The sequence below is a fragment of the Salvelinus alpinus genome, chromosome 8, assembly GCF_045679555.1.
Source record: "Salvelinus alpinus chromosome 8, SLU_Salpinus.1, whole genome shotgun sequence".
NCBI classification, from domain to species: domain Eukaryota; kingdom Metazoa; phylum Chordata; class Actinopteri; order Salmoniformes; family Salmonidae; genus Salvelinus; species Salvelinus alpinus.
Genome location: NC_092093.1, coordinates 1,796,254 through 1,817,410, shown reverse-complemented (window position 1 = coordinate 1,817,410; position 21,157 = coordinate 1,796,254). Strand labels below are relative to the sequence as shown.

Below are 21,157 nucleotides of genomic sequence, written 5' to 3'. Positions count from 1 at the left end.
AGTAACCTAATATTAACCCCTATAGTAACCTAATATTAACCCCTATAGTAACCTAATATTAACCCCTATAGTAACCTAATATTAACCCCTATAGTAACCTAATATTAACCCCTATAGTAACCTAATATTAACCCCTATAGTAACCTAATATTAACCCCTATAGTAACCTAATATTACCCCTATAGTAACCTAATATTACCCCTATAGTAACCTAATATTAACCCCTATAGTAACCTAATATTAACCCCTATAGTAACCTAATATTACCCCTATAGTAACCTAATATTACCCCTATAGTAACCTAATATTACCCCCCATAGTAACCTAATATTAACCCCTATAGTAACCTAATATTAACCCCTATAGTAACCTAATATTAACCCCTATAGTAACCTAATATTACCCCTATAGTAACCTAATATTACCCCTATAGTAACCTAATATTACCCCTATAGTAACCTAATATTACCCCCTATAGTAACCCCTATAGTAACCTAATATTACCCCCTATAGTAACCTAATATTACCCCCTATAGTAATTTAATATTAACCCCTATAGTAACCTATAATTACCCCCTATAGTAACCTAATATTAACCCCTATAGTAACCTAATATTAACCCCTATAGTAACCTAATATTACCACTATAGTAACCTAATATTACCCCCTATAGTAACCCCTATAGTAACCTAATATTAACCCCTATAGTAACCTAATATTAACCCCTATAGTAACCTAATATTAACCCCTATAGTAACCTAATATTAACCCCTATAGTAACCTAATATTAACCCCTATAGTAACCTAATATTAACCCCTATAGTAACCTAATATTAACCCCTATTGTAACCTAATATTAACCCCTATAGTAACCTAATATTAACCCCTATAGTAACCTAATATTAACCCCTATATTAACCCCTATAGTAACCTAATATTAACCCCTATAGTAACCTAATATTAACCCCTATAGTAACCCCTATAGTAACCTAATATTAACCCCTATAGTAACCTAATATTAACCCCTATAGTAACCTAATATTAACCCCTATAGTAACCCCTATAGTAACATAATATTAACCCCTATAGTAACCTAATATTAACCCCTATAGTAACCCCTATAGTAACCTAATATTAACCCCTAGAGTAACCCATATAGTAACCTAATATTAACCCCTAGAGTAACCCATATAGTAAACAAATATTACCCCCTATAGTAACCCCTATAGTAACCTAATATTAACCCCTATAGTAACCTAATATTAACCCCTATAGTAACCCATATAGTAACCTAATATTAACCCCTAGAGTAACCCATATAGTAACCTAATATTACCCCCTTGTCACGAATCCCGTTTCCTGAGTCGTTTTTTTGCCTGTGTTCTGTCCTGGAGTGTTTTTTCCGGCGTCCTGGAACGCACCCTGTCTGGTTGCCGGGCAATGTAGCCAGTTGGGAGTTCTGATTACCCGCACCTGTATCCCATCAGCTATCTGCACACCTGGTCCTGATCATCATCTCTCCTCTTCATAAGCCCGGACCTGACATCCATTCCCTGCCGGATCGTTAGCCATGAACAGTATGTTGTGCCATAGTATCAGCCTCAAGTTGGATAGAATTTGTTTTGTTGTTTTTTACGTATTGCTTGCCTTAAACTTACCTCCATTTGTTTTGTCTTCAGTTACTCACCCGGATCATTTACCCCATTCCCGCCTGGTCGTCGGAGGATTCCGCTACCCCATTGGATCCACCTATTTACTCCCATCAACTCACCACCGCTGCCCGCTACGCCACCTGGATATATCTACCCATTCACATTCACTTGTAAATAAATACTCACCTTCTTCCTACGCTCCTTGTCCTGGTCTGCTTCTGGGTTCGATTTTGAAAGAACGTGACACCCCTATAGTAACCCCTATAGTAAACAAATATTAACCCCTATAGTAACCTAATATTAACCCCTATAGTAACCTAATATTAACCCCTATAGTAACCTAATATTAACCCCTATAGTAACCTAATATTAACACCTATAGTAACCTAATATTAACCCCTATAGTAACCCCTATAGTAACCTAATATTAACCCATATAGTAACCCCTATAGTAACCTAATAGTAACCCATATAGTAACCCCTATAGTAACCTAATAGTAACCCCTATAGTAACCTAATATTAACCCTTATAGTAACCCCTATAGTAACCTAATAGTAACCCCTATAGTAACCTAATATTAACCCATATAGTAACCCCTATAGTAACCTAATATTAACCCATATAGTAACCTAATATTAACCCCTATAGTAACCTAATATTAATCCCTAAAATAACCTAATTTTAACCCCTATTTTAACCCCTATAGTAACTGAATATTAACCCCTATAGTAACATAATATTAATCCATATAGTAACCCCTATAGTAACCTAATATTAACCCCTATAGTAACCTAATATTAACCCCTATAGTAACCTAATAATAACCCCTATAGTAACCTAATATTAACCCCTATAGTAACCTAATATTAACCCCTATAGTAACCTAATATTAACCCCTATAGTAACCTAATATTAACCCCTATAGTAACCTAATATTAACCCCTATAGTAACCTAATATTAACACCTATAGTAACCTAATATTAACCCCTATAGTAACCCCTATAGTAACCTAATATTAACCCATATAGTAACCCCTATAGTAACCTAATAGTAACCCATATAGTAACCCCTATAGTAACCTAATAGTAACCCCTATAGTAACCTAATATTAACCCATATAGTAACCCCTATAGTAACCTAATAGTAACCCCTATAGTAACCTAATATTAACCCATATAGTAACCCCTATAGTAACCTAATATTAACCCATATAGTAACCTAATATTAACCCCTATAGTAACCTAATATTAATCCCTAAAATAACCTAATTTTAACCCCTATTTTAACCCCTATAGTAACTGAATATTAACCCCTATAGTAACATAATATTAATCCATATAGTAACCCCTATAGTAACCTAATATTAACCCCTATAGTAACCTAATATTAACCCCTATAGTAACCTAATAATAACCCTTATAGTAACCTGATATTAACCCCTATAGTAACCTAATAATAACCCATATAGTAACCTAATATTAATCCCTATAGTAACCTAATATTAACCCCTATAGTAACCTAATATTAACCCCTATAGTAACCTAATATTAACCCCTATAGTAACCCCTATAGTAACCTAATATTAACCACTATAGTAACCTAATATTAACCCCTAAAGTAACCTAATATTAACCCCTATAGTAACCCCTATAGTAACCTAATATTAACCCCTATAGTAACCTAATATTAACCCATATAGTAACCCCTATAGTAACCTAATATTAACCCCTATAGTAACCTAATATTAACCCCTATAGTAACCTAATATTAACCCCTATAGTAACCTAATATTAACCCCTATAGTAACCTAATATTAACCCCTATAGTAAACTAATATTAACCCCTATAGTAACCCCTATAGTAACCAAATAGGGACTCAGTAGGGTGACTCAGTAGGGTGACTCAGTGGGGGGACTCAGTGGGGGGACTCAGTGGGGGTCTCCTCTCACTCACTCAACCTCTCTCTCACTCACTCAACCTCTCTCCTCCTCCCACCTCTCTCCTCCTCCCATCTCTCTCCTCCCACCTTTTTCCCTCCACCTCTCTCCCTCCCACCTCTCTCTCCCTCCCACCTCTCTCCTCCCACCTCTCTCTTCCCACCTCTCTCCTCCCACCTCTCTCCTACCACCTCTCTCCCTCACTCTCCCTCCCTCCACCTCTCCCTCCCTCCACCTCTCTCTCCCTCCACCTCTCTCCCTCCAGCTCTCTCCCACCTCTCTCTCCCTCACCTCTCTCTCCCTCACCTCTCCCCTCCCACCTCTCTCCTCCCACCTCTCTCCCACCTCTCTCTCCCTCACTCTCCCTCCCTCCACCTCTCTCTCCCTCCACCTCTCTCCCTCCAGATCTCTCCCACCTCTCTCTCCCTCACCTCTCTCTCTCTCCCTCACCTCTCCCCTCCCACCTCTCTCCTCCCACCTCTCTCCCACCTCTCTCTCCCTCACTCTCCCTCCCTCCACCTCTCTCTCCCTCCACCTCTCTCTCCCTCCACCTCTCTCTCCCTCACTCTCCCTCCCTCCACCTCTCTCTCCCTCCACCTCTCTCCCTCCAGCTCTCTCCCACCTCCTTCTCCCACCTCTCTCTCCCTCACCTCTCTCACTCTCCCTCACCTCTCCCCTCCCACCTCTCTCCTCCCACCTCTCTCCCACCTCTCTCTCCCTCACTCTGCCTCCCTCCGCCTCTCCCTCCCTCCACCTCTCTCTTCCTCCACCTCTCTCTCCCCTTTCTCCCACTTGTTTTTCTTCTCTTTTAGCCAACAGAACTTAAAGAGGCAATAAAACATCCACATTTTAATCAGCCCTTTAAACAGCCCTTTCTCATTTGCCTTCCAGAGACAGTTTTTACACCCCTCCCTACCTCCAACCCCACCCCTTGCTTGTAGAGTCACTGATGCATGATGGTCAGAACTTGATAGGCATACAGAGGGTCTGGGCTAGTGTGCAGTAGTGAGAGTGTGTGTAGTTGTCTCTGTGTGTGGTCAGTGGTAGTGTTACATTATATTATTCATACATAGATGTTATTATATTACACACTCTTTCATCTCTGTCTGGTTGTGTCATCATGGAGACAAAGGAACGTGCTACTTTTATATGAAACCCAAAATCCTACTTCAGTATAGAACTAATGACCACATACACAGAGAGACAGACAGAGAGAGAGAGAGAGAGAGAGAGAGAGAGAGAGAGAGAGAGAGAGAGAGAGAGAGAGAGAGAGAGAGAGAGAGAGAGAGAGAGAGGGAGGGAGGGAGGGAGGGAGGGAGGGAGGGAGGGAGGGAGGGGGAGAGAGAGAGAGAGAGAGGGAGGGAGAGAGAGAGAGAGAGAGAGAGAGAGAGAGAGAGAGGGAGGGAGGGAGGGAGAGGGAGAGAGAGTTTTTAGGCCATATTGTTCGGATGCTATAGACAATATTCGGGATGTCTCATGGTCTGACACACACTGCTCTAAGTCTGTCACCAAAGCAGATGTGGAAGTGAGACATCGGCCGATGCAGTAGGTTGAGACGCATACAATGCAAAACAGATACATCTAGCTTAAACCGACTGATTTTTATGGGGATTTATGTATAATGCTAACTAGATTTCCACGGGGGAATCGACCTTAGAGGGTTAATGGCTGTGATAGGAGATAACTGAGGATGGATCAACAACATTGTAGTGACTCCACAATACTAAACTAATGGACAGAGTGAAAAGCAGGAAGCCTGTACAGAAAAATAATATATCAAAACGTGCATCCTGTTTGATTAAAATGTGTCAAAGAAATGAACTTCATGAATCACAATTTGAATTGCTGCCTAAGGTGATTCTGACATGTATTGAATAATTCTGTAAACGATATTTTTCTGTATTTATTTTTCAATACATTAGCAAAAATGTCAGCAAAAATGTCCAAAAACATGTTTTCATTATAGGGTATTGTGTGTAGGTGGCATGTTGAATTCAGGCTGTAACGTAACTACATGTGGAATAAGTCAAGGGGTGTGAATACTTTCTGAAGACACTGTATATCCTCACTAGAATCCCCATACTTGAAGACAGCTTCTCCATCCACAGTGTAAAGGTTTACATTTAAAGAGAGAACACAGTGTAAAGGTTTACATTTAAAGAGAGAACACAGTGTAAAGGTTTACATTTAAAGAGAGAACACAGTGTAAAGGTTTACATTTAAAGAGAGAACACAGTGTAAAGGTTTACATTTAAAGAGAGAACACAGTGTAAAGGTTTACATTTAAAGAGAGAACACAGTGTAAAGGTTTACATTTAAAGAGAGAACACAGTGTAAAGGTTCACATTTAAAGAGAGAACACAGTGTAAAGGTTCACATTTAAAGAGAGAACACAGTGTAAAGGTTCACATTTAAAGAGAGAACACAGTGTAAAGGTTCACATTTAAAGAGAGAACACAGTGTAAAGGTTCACATTTAAAGAGAGAACACAGTGTAAAGGTTCACATTTAAAGAGAGAACACAGTGTAAAGGTTCACATTTAAAGAGAGAACACAGTGTAAAGGTTCACATTTAAAGGGAGAACACAGTGTAAAGGTTCACATTTAAAGGGAGAACACAGTGTAAAGGTTCACATTTAAAGAGAGAACACAGTGTAAAGGTTCACATTTAAAGGGAGAACACAGTGTAAAGGTTCACATTTAAAGGGAGAACACAGTGTAAAGGTTTACATTTAAAGGGAGAACACAGTGTAAAGGTTCACATTTAAAGAGAGAACACAGTGTAAAGGTTCACATTTAAAGGGAGAACACAGTGTAAAGGTTCACATTTAAAGAGAGAACACAGTGTAAAGGTTCACATTTAAAGAGAGAACACAGTGTAAAGGTTCACATTTAAAGGGAGAACACAGTGTAAAGGTTCACATTTAAAGAGAGAACACAGTGTAAAGGTTCACATTTAAAGAGAGAACACAGTGTAAAGGTTCACATTTAAAAGGAGAACACAGTGTAAAGGTTCACATTTAAAGAGAGAACACAGTGTAAAGGTTCACATTTAAAGGTAGAACACAGTGTAAAGGTTCACATTTAAAGGGAGAACACAGTGTAAAGGTTCACATTTAAAGAGAGAACACAGTGTAAAGGTTCACATTTAAAGGGAGAACACAGTGTAAAGGTTCACATTTAAAGAGAGAACACAGTGTAAAGGTTCACATTTAAAGAGAGAACACAGTGTAAAGGTTCACATTTATAGAGAGAACACAGTGTAAAGGTTCACATTTAAAGAGAGAACACAGTGTAAAGGTTCACATTTATAGAGAGAACACAGTGTAAAGGTTCACATTTAAAGGGAGAACACAGTGTAAAGGTTCACATTTAAAGGGAGAACACGGTGTAAAGGTTCACATTTAAAGAGAGAACACAGTGTAAAGGTTCACATTTAAAGAGAGAACACAGTGTAAAGGTTTACATTTAAAGAGAGAACACAGTGTAAAGGTTCACATTTAAAGAGAGAACACAGTGTAAAGGTTCACATTTAAAGGGAGAACACAGTGTAAAGGTTTACATTTAAAGAGAGAACACAGTGTAAAGGTTCACATTTAAAGGGAGAACACAGTGTAAAGGTTCACATTTAAAGAGAGAACACAGTGTAAAGGTTCACATTTAAAGAGAGAACACAGTGTAAAGGTTCACATTTAAAGGGAGAACACAGTGTAAAGGTTCACATTTAAAGAGAGAACACAGTGTAAAGGTTCACATTTAAAGAGAGAACACAGTGTAAAGGTTGTCACGATCGTGTGGAAGAGATTCGGACCAAAACGCAGCATGAGGAAAATAAGCCATCTTCTTTTAATAAATGAACGAAGATGAACATGAAACGAAAACACTATACAAACAAACAAAAAACAACAAATGATCGTGAAGCTAAATAACGCAAGTGCACAGACAAGCAACAAACGTTAAACAAGACAACTACCCACAAAAGCCTACTGCCTATGGCTACCTTAAATATGGCTCCCAATCAGAGACAAATGAATGACAGCTGTCTCTGATTGAGACCCAATCCAGGCAGCCATAGACATAACTAGACAACCTAACAATACTCTATCCCATACACATACAACACCCATAGACTAACCAAAACACACACAACATACAATGCCCACCCCAACTCACGCCCTGACCAACTAAACATAATCAAAATAACATAAAAATAGGTCAGGAACGTGACATAACCCCCCCCTCAAGGTGCGTACTCCGAACGCACCACCAAAAGTCTAGGGGAGGGTCTGGGTGGGCATCTGTCCACGGTGGTGGCTCCGGCTCTGGACGCTGTCCCCACACCACCATAGTCACTCCCCGCTTCCGTATCCCCCCCCAATGACCACCCTCCAACTAAACCCACCTAACTGAAGGGGCAGCATCGGGATAAGGGGCAGCACCGGGATAAGGGGCAACACCGGGATGAGGGACGACAGCTCCGGGCTGAGGGACGGCAGCTCCGGGCTGAGGGACGGCAGCTCCGGGCTGAGGGACGGCAGCTCCGGACTGAGGGACGGCAGCTCCGGACTGGCTGGCGGATCCTGGCTGGCTGACGGCTCTGGCTGGTCATGGCTGGCTGACGGCTCTGGCTGGTCATGGCTGGCTGACGGCTCTGGCTGGTCATGGCTGGCTGACGGCTCTGGCTGGTCATGGCTGGCTGAAGGCTCTGGCTGGTCATGGCTGGCTGAAGGCTCTGGCTGATCCGGTCTGGCGGAAGGCTCTGGCTGATCCGGTCTGGCGGAAGGCTCTGGCTGATCCGGTCTGGCGGAAGGCTCTGGCTGATCCGGTCTGGCGGAAGGCTCTGGCTGATCCGGTCTGGCGGAAGGCTCTGGCTGATCCGGTCTGGCGGAAGGCTCTGGCTGATCCGGTCTGGCGGAAGGCTCTGGCTGATCCGGTCTGGCGGAAGGCTCTGGCTGATCCGGTCTGGCGGAAGGCTCTGGCTGATCCGGTCTGGCGGAAGGCTCTGGCTGATCCGGTCTGGCGGAAGGCTCTGGCTGATCCAGTCTGGCGGAAGGCTCTGGCTGATCCGGTCTGGCGGAAGGCTCTAGCGGCTCCTGTCTGGCGGTCGGCTCTGTAGGCTCATGGCAGACGGGCGGCTTTGCAGGCTCATGGCAGACGGGCGGCTTTGCAGGCTCATGGCAGACGGACAGTTCAGACGGCGTATGGCAGACGGGCAGTTCAGACGCCGCTGGGCAGACGGGCAGTTCAGGCGCCGCTGGGCAGACGGGCAGTTCAGGCGCCGCTGGGCAGACGGGCAGTTCAGGCGCCGCTGGGCAGACGGGCAGTTCAGGCGCCGCTGGGCAGACGGGCAGTTCAGGCGCCGCTGGGCAGACGGCAGACTCTGGCCGGCTGAGACGCACTGTAGGCCTGGTGCGTGGTACCGGAACTGGAGGTACCGGGCTAAGGACACGCACCTTCAGGCTAGTGCGGGGAACAACAACAGGGCACACTGGACTCTCGTGGCGCACTCTAGGCCTGGTGCGTGGTACCGGAACTGGAGGTACCGGGCTGAGGGCACGCACCTCAGGGCGAGTGCGGGGAGAAGGAACAGTGCGTACAGGGCTCTGGAGACGCACAGGAGGCTTGGTGCGTGGTGCCAGAACTGGAGGCACTGGGCTGGAGACACGCACCATAGGGAGAGTGCGTGGAGGAGGAACAGGGCTCTGGAGATGCACTGGAAGCCTGGTGCGTGGTGTAGGCACTGGTGGTACTGAGCTGGGGTGGGAAGGTGGCGCCGGATATACCGGACCGTGAAGGAGGACACGTGCTCTTGAGCACCGAGCCTCCCCAACCTTACCAGGTTGAATGGTCCCCGTAGCCCTGCCAGTGCGGCGAGGTGGAATAGCCCGCACTGGGCTATGCAGGCGAACCGGGGACACCACCTGTAAGGCTGGTGCCATGTACACCGGCCCGAGAAGACGTACTGGAGGCCAGATACGTTGGGCCGGCTTCATGGCATCCGGCTCGATGCCCAACCTAGCCCTCCCAGTGCGGCAAGGTGGAATAGCCCGCACTGGGCTAAGCACGCGTACTGGGGACACCGTGCGCTTTACCGCATAACACGGTGTCTGACCAGTACGACGCCCTCTTACTCCACGGTAAGCCGCCACACTCCCCTTTAGCCCCCCCCCCCAAGAAATTTTTGGGTGAGCCTCTCGGGCTTCCAGCCTCTCTTACGTGCTGCCTCCTCATACCAGCGCTCGTGGGCTGTGGCTGCCTTCTTCTCCTCCCTCAAGCGGCGATTCACACCAACCTTAGCCCAGGGTCCTTCTCCATTGAAAATTTGCTCCCAACTCCATTCCTCTTCTCTCCATTGCTTTAGTTCCTTCCTTCCTTCCTCAATCCGCTTGGTCCTGTTGTGGTGGGTAGTTCTGTCACGATCGTGTGGAAGAGATTCGGACCAAAACGCAGCATGAGGAAAATAAGCCATCTTCTTTTAATAAATGAACGAAGATGAACATGAAACGAAAACACTATACAAACAAACAAAAAACAACAAATGATCGTGAAGCTAAATAACGCAAGTGCACAGACAAGCAACAAACGTTAAACAAGACAACTACCCACAAAAGCCTACTGCCTATGACTACCTTAAATATGGCTCCCAATCAGAGACAAATGAATGACAGCTGTCTCTGATTGAGACCCAATCCAGGCAGCCATAGACATAACTAGACAACCGAACAATACTCTATCCCATACACATACAACACCCATAGACTAACCAAAACACACACAACATACAATGCCCACCCCAACTCACGCCCTGACCAACTAAACATAATCAAAATAACATAAAAATAGGTCAGGAACGTGACAAAGGTTCACATTTAAAGAGAGAACACAGTGTAAAGGTTCACATTTAAAGAGAGAACACAGTGTAAAGGTTCACATTTAAAGAGAGAACACAGTGTAAAGGTTCACATTTAAAGAGAGAACACAGTGCACATTAACCACACTCAGGTTGTCATGGATCCACCTGTCACTTAACCACCTGTGGTTAATTGCATTTTCCAATTAAGAACATTCAACACAAAAGTGAAAAGATATTAGACAATAATACGACAAAGTGACAGTAACAGATGAGCGTAACAAAGAAAGAAAAAATAAAACAAATTATAATTATATATACAAACATACAATAAAAAAAAATAATGAGACATTGGATCATATGGTCACCTGCCGTAGGCTACATATTATACATTACGTGTGAAACATTATATAAGGATAATATAGAGATTCATTCAATGTGATGTGGGGGGAGATTCTCCATATAGTCAATAAAAGGTTGCCAAATTCTGTAAAATGTCTTTAACTTATTCCTCAGGCAGTAAGTAGTTTTCTCCAGTGGGATACGATTTGACAACACCCAGTGAAATTGCAGCGCGCCAAATTCAAAAACAGAAATAATCATAACAAGAATTCAAAAAGCATACACGTGTTATACATCGGTTTAAAGATTAACTTCTTGTTTATCCAAACACAGTCAGATTTCAAAAAGGCTTTACGGTGAAAGAAAACCATGCGATTATCTGAGGACAGCGCCCAGCATACCAACACACAAAATTTAAGACAGGAAATACTCAATACCGGACGAAAACAAAGTGAAGCACGTTCCAGGTCGCGCCCACCAAAACATTAGAGGACACCTGGAGTGACACATGAAAATAACAGGGCTACTTCTTCATTTCTCAAAGGAAAAACATCAACCAATTTCTAAAGACTGTTGACATCTAGTGGAAGCCATAGGAACTGCAAGCACATTTCTATTAAAACGGGCTTACCATAGAAACCTAATGGAAAACAGATTGAGCTCCCCAAAACATTTCCCTGGATGGATTGTGCTCGGGGTTTCACCTGCCAAATCAGTTCTGTTATACTCACAGACATTATTCAAACAGTTTTAGAAACTTCAGAGTGTTTTCTATCCAAATCTACTAATATTATGCATATCCTAGCTTCTGGGCCTGAGTAGCAGGCAGTTTACTTAGGGCACGCTTTCCATCCGGAACTGAAAATACTGCCCCCTAGCCCAAAGAGGTTTTAAAGAGAGCACACAGTGTAAAGGTTCACATTGAAAGAGATCACATAGTTTACCGTATCAACTCCACATGGGTTGGGGTCAATTCCTTTTCAATTCAGTCAATGAAGAAAGTATATTTTCCTCATTTCCTCCTGTGAGAAAAACATTGAATTGGACTTTCAGTTGACTTTCTGAATTGACTGAATTGAAATGGAGCTGACCCCAACCTCCACTGATACATTGCCCCATATGTAAGCCCCAAAATCGACTTGGTATCTGGGCAGAATAAAGGATCGTGCTGACGTGCTTCTCCTATTGGCCTACAAGAATCTGTACAATACGAACATAGACAATAGTCATTGGGAGAATATCACTTGCATTTCCTTGAATCCTCACATGCTCTTTCTTTGATTCCTTCAAACCCATTGGATGAGGTGAGGGCCCTCTCACCATCTCATCCAATGGGTTTTGAGAAGGATTCCTTCTGCCCTCAAATGGGTTGTAAGAAGGAGGCGAGGAGAGAGGACACAATCAATCAAGGAAATACAATTGAGGTTCTGCTATTGACAATGAACAGGTGACAGGTGGAACCATGACAACCTGAGTGTGGTTAATGTCTCTAGGACGTCTCTGCTGTCCTCTGGTGACAGGTGGAACCATGACAACCTGAGTGTGGTTAATGTCTCTAGGACGGTCTCTGCTGTCCTCTGGTGACAGGTGGAACCATGACAACCTGAGTGTGGTTAATGTCTCTAGGACGTCTCTGCTGTCCTCTGGTGACAGGTGGAACCATGACAACCTGAGTGTTGTTAATGTCTCTAGGACGTCTCTGCTGTCCTCTGGTGACAGGTGGAACCATGACAACCTGAGTGTGGTTAATGTCTCTAGGACGTCTCTGCTGTCCTCTGGTGACAGGTGGAACCATGACAACCTGAGTGTGGTTAATGTCTCTAGGACGTCTCTGCTGTCCTCTGGTGACAGGTGGAACCATGACAACCTGAGTGTGGTTAATGTCTCTAGGACGTCTCTGCTGTCCTCTGGTGACAGGTGGAACCATGACAACCTGAGTGTTGTTAATGTCTCCAGGACGTCTCTGCTGTCCTCTGGTGACAGGTGGAACCATGACAACCTGAGTGTGGTTAATGTCTCTAGGACGTCTCTGCTGTCCTCTGGTGACAGGTGGAACCATGACAACCTGAGTGTGGTTAATGTCTCTAGGACGTCTCTGCTGTCCTCTGGTGACAGGTGGAACCATGACAACCTGAGTGTGGTTAATGTCTCTAGGACGGTCTCTGCTGTCCTCTGGTGACAGGTGGAACCAGGACAACCTGAGTGTGGTAATGTCTCTAGGACGGTCTCTGCTGTGTTCTGGTGACAGGTGGAACCATGACAACCTGAGTGTGGTTAATGTCTCTAGGACGTCTCTGCTGTCCTCTGGTGACAGGTGGAACCATGACAACCTGAGTGTGGTTAATGTCTCTAGGACGGTCTCTGCTGTCCTCTGGTGACAGGTGGAACCATGACAACCTGAGTGTGGTTAATGTATCTAGGACGTCTCTGCTGTCCTCTGGTGACAGGTGGAACCATGACAACCTGAGTGTGGTTCATGTCTCTTGGACGGTCTCTGCTGTGTTCTGGTGACAGGTGGAACCATGACAACCTGAGTGTGGTTAATGTCTCTAGGACGTCTCTGCTGTCCTCTGGTGACAGGTGGAACCATGACAACCTGAGTGTGGTTAATGTCTCTAGGACGGTCTCTGCTGTCCTCTGGTGACAGGTGGAACCATGACAACCTGAGTGTTGTTAATGTATCTAGGACGGTCTCTGCTGTCCCCTGGTGACAGGTGGAACCATGACAACCTGAGTGTGGTTAATGTCTCTAGGACGTCTCTGCTGTCCTCTGGTGACAGGTGGAACCATGACAACCTGAGTGTGGTTAATGTCTCTAGGACGGTCTCTGCTGTCCTCTGGTGACAGGTGGAACCGTGACAACCTGAGTGTGGTTAATGTCTCTAGGACGGTCTCTGCTGCCCTCTGGTGACAGGTGGAACCATGACAACCTGAGTGTGGTTAATGTCTCTAGGACGGTCTCTGCTGTCCTCTGGTGACAGGTGGAACCATGACAACCTGAGTGTGGTTAATGTCTCTAGGACGGTCTCTGCTGTCCTCTGGTGACAGGTGGAACCGTGACAACCTGAGTGTGGTTAATGTCTCTAGGACGGTCTCTGCTGTCCTCTGGTGACAGGTGGAACCGTGACAACCTGAGTGTGGTTAATGTCTCTAGGACGTCTCTGCTGTCCTCTGGTGACAGGTGGAACCATGACAACCTGAGTGTCGTTAATGTCTCTAGGACGTCTCTGCTGTCCTCTGGTGACAGGTGGAACCATGACAACCTGAGTGTGGTTAATGTCTCTAGGACGTCTCTGCTGTCCCCTGGTGACAGGTGGAACCATGACAACCTGAGTGTGGTTAATGTCTCTAGGACGTCTCTGCTGTCCTCTGGTGACAGGTGGAACCATGACAACCTGAGTGTGGTTAATGTCTCTAGGACGTCTCTGCTGTCCTCTGGTGACAGGTGGAACCATGACAACCTGAGTGTGGTTAATGTCTCTAGGACGTCTCTGCTGTCCTCTGGTGACAGGTGGAACCATGACAACCTGAGTGTGGTTAATGTCTCTAGGACGGTCTCTGCTGTCCTCTGGTGACAGGTGGAACCATGACAACCTGAGTGTGGTTAATGTCTCTAGGACGTCTCTGCTGTCCTCTGGTGACAGGTGGAACCATGACAACCTGAGTGTTGTTAATGTCTCTAGGACGGTCTCTGCTGTCCTCTGGTGACAGGTGGAACCAGGACAACCTGAGTGTGGTTAATGTCTCTAGGACGTCTCTGCTGTCCTCTGGTGACAGGTGGAACCATGACAACCTGAGTGTGGTTAATGTCTCTAGGACGGTCTCTGCTGTCCTCTGGTGACAGGTGGAACCATGACAACCTGAGTGTGGTTAATGTCTCTAGGACGGTCTCTGCTGTCCTCTGGTGACAGGTGGAACCATGACAACCTGAGTGTGGTTAATGTCTCTAGAACGGTCTCTGCTGTCCTCTGGTGACAGGTGGAACCATGACAACCTGAGTGTGGTTAATGTCTCTAGGACGGTCTCTGCTGCCCTCTGGTGACAGGTGGAACCATGACAACCTGAGTGTGGTTAATGTCTCTAGGACGTCTCTGCTGTCCTCTGGTGACAGGTGGAACCATGACAACCTGAGTGTGGTTAATGTCTCTAGGACGTCTCTGCTGCCCTCTGGTGACAGGTGGAACCATGACAACCTGAGTGTGGTTAATGTCTCTAGGACGTCTCTGCTGTCCTCTGGTGACAGGTGGAACCATGACAACCTGAGTGTGGTTAATGTCTCTAGGACGTCTCTGCTGCCCTCTGGTGACAGGTGGAACCATGACAACCTGAGTGTGGTTAATGTCTCTAGGACGGTCTCTGCTGTCCTCTGGTGACAGGTGGAACCATGACAACCTGAGTGTGGTTAATGTCTCTAGGACGTCTCTGCTGTCCTCTGGTGACAGGTGGAACCATGACAACCTGAGTGTGGTTAATGTCTCTAGGACGGTCTCTGCTGTCCTCTGGTGACAGGTGGAACCATGACAACCTGAGTGTTGTTAATGTCTCTAGGACGGTCTCTGCTGTCCTCTGGTGACAGGTGGAACCATGACAACCTGAGTGTGGTTAATGTCTCTAGGACGGTCTCTGCTGTCCTCTGGTGACAGGTGGAACCATGACAACCTGAGTGTGGTTAATGTCTCTAGGACGGTCTCTGCTGTCCTCTGGTGACAGGTGGAACCATGACAACCTGAGTGTGGTTAATGTCTCTAGGACGGTCTCTGCTGTTTCTGGTGACAGTGGAACCATGACAACCTGAGTGTTGTTAATGTCTCTAGGACGGTCTCTGCTGTTTCTGGTGACAGTGGAACCATGACAACCTGAGTGTTGTTAATGTCTCTAGGACGTCTCTGCTGTCCTCTGGTGACAGGTGGAACCATGACAACCTGAGTGTGGTTAATGTCTCTAGGACGGTCTCTGCTGTCCTCTGGTGACAGGTGGAACCATGACAACCTGAGTGTGGTTAATGTCTCTAGGACGGTCTCTGCTGTTTCTGGTGACAGTGGAACCATGACAACCTGAGTGTTGTTAATGTCTCTAGGACGTCTCTGCTGTCCTCTGGTGACAGGTGGAACCATGACAACCTGAGTGTGGTTAATGTCTCTAGGACGGTCTCTGCTGTCCTTTGGTGACAGGTGGAACCATGACAACCTGAGTGTGGTTAATGTCTCTAGGACGGTCTCTGCTGTCCTCTGGTGACAGGTGGAACCATGACAACCTGAGTCTGGTTAATGTCTCTAGGACGTCTCTGCTGTCCTCTGGTGACAGGTGGAACCATGACAACCTGAGTGTGGTTAATGTCTCTAGGACGTCTCTGCTGTCCTCTGGTGACAGGTGGAACCATGACAACCTGAGTGTGGTTAATGTCTCTAGGACGGTCTCTGCTGTCCTCTGGTGACAGGTGGAACCATGACAACCTGAGTGTGGTTAATGTCTCAAGGACGGTCTCTGCTGTCCTCTGGTGACAGGTGGAACCATGACAACCTGAGTGTGGTTAATGTCTCTAGGACGTCTCTGCTGTCCTCTGGTGACAGGTGGAACCATGACAACCTGAGTGTTGTTAATGTCTCTAGGACGTCTCTGCTGTCCTCTGGTGACAGGTGGAACCATGACAACCTGAGTGTGGTTAATGTCTCTAGGACGGTCTCTGCTGTCCTTTGGTGACAGGTGGAACCATGACAACCTGAGTGTGGTTAATGTCTCTAGGACGGTCTCTGCTGTCCTCTGGTGACAGGTGGAACCATGACAACCTGAGTCTGGTTAATGTCTCTAGGACGTCTCTGCTGTCCTCTGGTGACAGGTGGAACCATGACAACCTGAGTGTGGTTAATGTCTCTAGGACGTCTCTGCTGTCCTCTGGTGACAGGTGGAACCATGACAACCTGAGTGTGGTTAATGTCTCTAGGACGTCTCTGCTGTCCTCTGGTGACAGGTGGAACCATGACAACCTGAGTGTGGTTAATGTCTCTAGGACGTCTCTGCTGCCCTCTGGTGACAGGTGGAACCATGACAACCTGAGTGTTGTTAATGTCTCTAGGACGTCTCTGCTGTCCTCTGGTGACAGGTGGAACCATGACAACCTGAGTCTGGTTAATGTCTCTAGGACGTCTCTGCTGTCCTCTGGTGACAGGTGGAACCATGACAACCTGAGTGTGGTTAATGTCTCTAGGACGTCTCTGCTGTCCTCTGGTGACAGGTGGAACCATGACAACCTGAGTTTCGTTAATGTCTCTAGGACGTCTCTGCTGTCCTCTGGTGACAGGTGGAACCATGACAACCTGAGTGTGGTTAATGTCTCTAGGACGTCTCTGCTGTCCTCTGGTGACAGGTGGAACCATGACAACCTGAGTGTTGTTAATGTCTCTAGGACGTCTCTGCTGTCCTCTGGTGACAGGTGGAACCATGACAACCTGAGTGTGGTTAATGTCTCCTGGACGGTCTCTGCTGTCCTCTGGTGACAGGTGGAACCATGACAACCTGAGTGTGGTTAATGTCTCTAGGACGTCTCTGCTGTCCTCTGGTGACAGGTGGAACCATGACAACCTGAGTGTGGTTAATGTCTCTAGGACGTCTCTGCTGTCCTCTGGTGACAGGTGGAACCATGACAACCTGAGTGTGGTTAATGTCTCTAGGACGTCTCTGCTGTCCTCTGGTGACAGATGGAACCATGACAACCTGAGTGTGGTTAATGTCTCTAGGACGGTCTCTGCTGTCCTCTGGTGACAGGTGGAACCATGACAACCTGAGTGTGGTTAATGTCTCTAGGACGTCTCTGCTGTCCTCTGGTGACAGGTGGAACCGTGACAACCTGAGTGTGGTTAATGTCTCTAGGACGGTCTCTGCTGTCCTCTGGTGACAGGTGGAACCATGACAACCTGAGTGTGGTTAATGTCTCTAGGACGGTCTCTGCTGTCCTCTGGTGACAGGTGGAACCATGACAACCTGAGTGTGGTTAATGTCTCTAGGACGTCTCTGCTGTGTTCTGGTGACAGGTGGAACCATGACAACCTGAGTGTGGTTAATGTCTCTAGGACGTCTCTGCTGTCCTCTGGGGACAGCTGGAACCATGACAACCTGAGTGTGGTTAATGTCTCTAGGACGTCTCTGCTGTCCTCTGGTGACAGGTGGAACCATGACAACCTGAGTGTGGTTAATGTCTCTAGGACGTCTCTGCTGTCCTCTGGTGACAGGTGGAACCATGACAACCTGAGTGTGGTTAATGTCTCTAGGACGTCCCTGCTGTCCTCTGGTGACAGATGGAACCATGACAACCTGAGTGTGGTTAATGTCTCTAGGACGTCTCTGCTGTTTTCTGGTGACAGTGGAACCAGGACAACCTGAGTGTGGTTAATGTCTCTAGGACGTCTCTGCTGTCCTCTGGTGACAGTGGAACCATGACAACCTGAGTGTGGTTAATGTCTCTAGGACGTCTCTGCTGTCCTCTGGTGACAGGTGGAACCATGACAACCTGAGTGTGGTTAATGTCTCTAGGACGTCTCTGCTGTCCTCTGGTGACAGGTGGAACCATGACAACCTGAGTGTGGTTAATGTCTCTAGGACGTCTCTGCTGTCCTCTGGTGACAGGTGGAACCATGACAACCTGAGTGTGGTTAATGTCTCTAGGACGGTCTCTGCTGTCCTCTGGTGACAGGTGGAACCATGACAACCTGAGTGTGGTTAATGTCTCTAGGACGTCTCTGCTGTGTTCTGGTGACAGGTGGAACCGTGACAACCTGAGTGTGGTTAATGTCTCTAGGACGTCTCTGCTGTCCTCTGGTGACAGGTGGAACCGTGACAACCTGAGTGTGGTTAATGTCTCTAGGACGGTCTCTGCTGTCCTCTGGTGACAGGTGGAACCATGACAACCTGAGTGTGGTTAATGTCTCTAGGACGTCTCTGCTGTCCTCTGGTGACAGGTGGAACCAGGACAACCTGAGTGTGGTTAATGTCTCTAGGACGGTCTCTGCTGTCCTCTGGTGACAGGTGGAACCAGGACAACCTGAGTGTGGTTAATGTCTCTAGGACGTCTCTGCTGTCCTCTGGTGACAGGTGGAACCGTGACAACCTGAGTGTGGTTAATGTCTCTAGGACGTCTCTGCTGTCCTCTGGTGACAGGTGGAACCAGGACAACCTGAGTGTGGTTAATGTCTCTAGGACGGTCTCTGCTGTCCTCTGGTGACAGGTGGAACCATGACAACCTGAGTGTGGTTAATGTCTCTAGGACGTCTCTGCTGTCCTCTGGTGACAGGTGGAACCGTGACAACCTGAGTGTGGTTAATGTCTCTAGGACGGTCTCTGCTGTCCTCTGGTGACAGGTGGAACCATGACAACCTGAGTGTTGTTAATGGCTCTAGGACGTCTCTGCTGTCCCCTGGTGACAGGTGGAACCATGACAACCTGAGTGTGGTTAATGTCTCTAGGACGGTCTCTGCTGTCCTCTGGTGACAGGTGGAACCATGACAACCTGAGTGTGGTTAATGTCTCTAGGACGTCTCTGCTGTCCTCTGGTGACAGGTGGAACCGTGACAACCTGAGTGTGGTTAATGTCTCTAGGACGGTCTCTGCTGTCCTCTGGTGACAGGTGGAACCATGACAACCTGAGTGTGGTTAATGTCTCTAGGACGTCTCTGCTGTCCTCTGGTGACAGGTGGAACCATGACAACCTGAGTGTGGTTAATGTCTCTAGGACGGTCTCTGCTGTCCTCTGGTGACAGGTGGAACCATGACAACCTGAGTGTGGTTAATGTCTCTAGGACGTCTCTGCTGTCCTCTGGTGACAGGTGGAACCATGACAACCTGAGTGTGGTTAATGTCTCTAGGACGTCTCTGCTGTCCTCTGGTGACAGGTGGAACCATGACAACCTGAGTGTGGTTAATGTCTCTAGGACGTCTCTGCTGTCCTCTGGTGACAGATGGAACCATGACAACCTGAGTGTGGTTAATGTCTCTAGGACGTCTCTGCTGTCCTCTGGTGACAGGTGGAACCGTGACAACCTGAGTGTGGTTAATGTCTCTAGGACGGTCTCTGCTGTCCTCTGGTGACAGGTGGAACCATGACAACCTGAGTGTGGTTAATGTCTCTAGGACGTCTCTGCTGTCCTCTGGTGACAGGTGGAACCATGACAACCTGAGTGTGGTTAATGTCTCTAGGACGTCTCTGCTGTCCTCTGGTGACAGATGGAACCATGACAACCTGAGTGTGGTTAATGTCTCTAGGACGTCTCTGCTGTCCTCTGGTGACAGGTGGAACCATGACAACCTGAGTGTGGTTAATGTCTCTAGGACGTCTCTGCTGTCCTCTGGTGACAGATGGAACCATGACAACCTGAGTGTGGTTAATGTCTCTAGGACGTCTCTGCTGTCCTCTGGTGACAGGTGGAACCATGACAACCTGAGTGTGGTTAATGTCTCTAGGACGGTCTCTGCTGTCCTCTGGTGACAGGTGGAACCATGACAACCTGAGTGTGGTTAATGTCTCTAGGACGTCTCTGCTGTCCTCTGGTGACAGGTGGAACCATGACAACCTGAGTGTGGTTAATGTCTCTTGGACGTCTCTGCTGTCCTCTGGTGACAGATGGAACCATGACAACCTGAGTGTGGTTAATGTCTCTAGGACGTCTCTGCTGTCCTCTGGTGACAGGTGAAACCATGACAAAGTTGGAATTCACCTGGGTGAAAATGGCTTCCGCTGTAATCAAACTTTGGGAAGGGTCTTGGTCAACTAAATTGACCAGTTTTTATCCTAACAGGTATAATCTTTGAGTCTCCTGTTGTTCTAAAATCTCAAAGTAATCTGACTTGTATTGAAACGCCGTGTGATTTTAAATGCCCGCTAGCTTTCTGAACGCCGTTGTCTCCCGCTCGCCTAGCGTAGTAGCGACTACCGAATGGCTCCCTGACTTACCTATTGCTACTCATTGGACCCTATGATCACTCGGCTACACAGCTGATGCCCCCTGGACTGTTTAATAACACACTAGTACCTCATTTTGTTTATCTGTCGGCCCCAGCCTCGAACTCAGGTCCTGTGTTTACCTAACTGACCTACTCTGCTCATTCATCGCCATTTACCCGTTGCTGTCTTAGCTCTCCCGATCAACACCTATCATTGCTTTATGCCTTTCGCTAATGTCAATATGCCTTGTCTACTGCTATTTCAGTTAGTTCTTATTGTTTTATTTCACTGGAGAGCCCCCAGTCCCACTCATCATGCCTTAGATACCTCTTTTGTCCCACCCCCCACACATGCGGAGACCTCACCTGGCTTAACTGGTGCCTCCAGAGATGCAACCTCTCTCATCGTCTCTCAATGCCTAGGTTTACCTCCACTGTATTCACA

The 21,157-nt window shown here is 46.7% G+C and overlaps 1 long non-coding RNA gene across 1 annotated transcript; it reads left to right on the top strand.

The window, feature by feature from the left end:
- The first annotated feature begins 1,465 nt into the window (after positions 1 to 1,465).
- LOC139582349 (uncharacterized) lies at positions 1,466 to 1,848 on the top strand. The gene is made up of 2 exons (XR_011676322.1): positions 1,466 to 1,577; positions 1,680 to 1,848. It is a non-coding gene; the product is annotated as an uncharacterized lncRNA (long non-coding RNA).
- The last annotated feature ends 19,309 nt before the right edge of the window (positions 1,849 to 21,157 follow it).